This window comes from Plecotus auritus (assembly GCF_963455305.1).
Source record: "Plecotus auritus genome assembly, chromosome: 1".
Taxonomy (NCBI): Eukaryota; Metazoa; Chordata; class Mammalia; order Chiroptera; family Vespertilionidae; genus Plecotus; species Plecotus auritus.
Genome location: NC_137770.1, coordinates 41,894,706 through 41,896,410, shown reverse-complemented (window position 1 = coordinate 41,896,410; position 1,705 = coordinate 41,894,706).

Genomic DNA, 1,705 nt, shown 5'->3' with positions numbered 1-1,705 from the left:
AAAGGCAAATGTTTAGACCAGCGATTTTCAATGGGTGTGCCCCATTGAAAATTTTAAAACATGCAATATCTGATTGTTTAGTCAGCGCACTGACCTCTTTTCCCAGGGGTAGGCAAACTTTTTGACTCGAGGGCCACAATGGGTTCTTAAACTGGACCGGAGGGCCGGAACAAAAGCATGGATGGAGTGTTTGTGTGAACTAATATAAATTCAAAGTAAAGGAGCGGAGGGGAGAGCAAGAGAACTCTCTGCTCTTTTGGCTCCGCGGGCCGGATAGAACAGCCAAACGGGCCGGATCCGGCCCGCGGGCCGTAGTTTGCCCATGGCTGCCTTAGACGGTCAAATGAAAAAAAATGACAACAGTGCCCTGGCTGGTGTTGCTCAGTGGTTGAAGCTTGGGCCTTGCATCAAAGGGTCTTGGTTCAATTCTCGGCCTCTGTCGGGGCATGTGCTGCAGGCAACCAATAGGTGTGTCTCTCTCTCTTCTTCCTCTCTCTCCTCCCCACCCCCCTCTTTCCACTCTGAAAATCAATGAAAAAGGTGTCCTCTGATGTTTTCTTATTAATCAAAAAAAACAAAAAAGAAACACAATAGCCAACACAACAACAACTGTCTGATGTAAATGAATCAACATTATATCTATTAATAGAGGCCCGGTGCATGACATTCATGCAGTGGTGGCGGGGGGAGGGGGGGTCCCTCAGCCTGGCCTGCGCCCTCTCGCAGTCTGGGACCCCTTGGGGGATGTCCGACTGCCAGCCTAAGCCAGCAGTCAAACATCCCCCAAGGGGTTCTTAGCACTGCAGAGGAGGAGGGAGAGGCTCCTGCCACCGCCGCTGTGCTCACCAGCCATGAACCACAGGGGGAGCACACTGACCACCAGGGGGTAGCTCCTGCACTGAGCATCTGCCCCCTGGTGGTCAGTGCATGTCATAGCAACCGGTTGTTCAGCCATTTGGTAGATTTGCATATTAGCCATTTATTGTATAGGATTTTGTCAGATTAGCAAAACGAATCTCTTTCGGAGTGTCGCAGAATTCTAGTAATTAGTTTATGTGTGCCATGAGATGAAAAAGGTCCAAAATTGCTGCTTTACACTATAGTTTCCTCTTGCCTGTTTAAAAAAAAGCAAACCTTGTTATGTCTTTTAATGTAGGGTCTCCCCCACCCTTTCTTGTACTTCATCTGTTGTGGAACTCAATCTGGTTGGCACACAGAGTACCTTGCAGTGTGTACTTTGCCGACTGCACACTCCTGATCTGGTTCAGCATGTCCACGAGCCCTCCGCGTTTCCTAGAAACTGGCAGCTGAATCCAGAGGCTTCATCAGGCTCAGATTCAATCCCTTTGTGTTCTTTTTAAAGAAAGTCTGGTTTTCACTGTTTTTTATTTTTAATGTTCGCAGCTGTTGATACTGAATTCCAGTACAAAACAGAAGGAAACAACATAAAGCAGATGAGATATTTTCTTTTTAACTTATTCCGTTCTTTATGCAAAACAATATATTTGAAATTTGGACTGCTTTATGTAATTTATTATGATTTTGAAAATTTGATTTTACTGTAGAGTCAGATCCATGTCAGGCCAGCCTACAAGAAGATGTCTAGCCTTCTAGCAAACCTCCCAGCAAGTGCAGGAAACACTATAAGATAGTAGGAGAGTTTACCTTATTCGTGAGCAATATGATATTTTACAGATAGCACAAC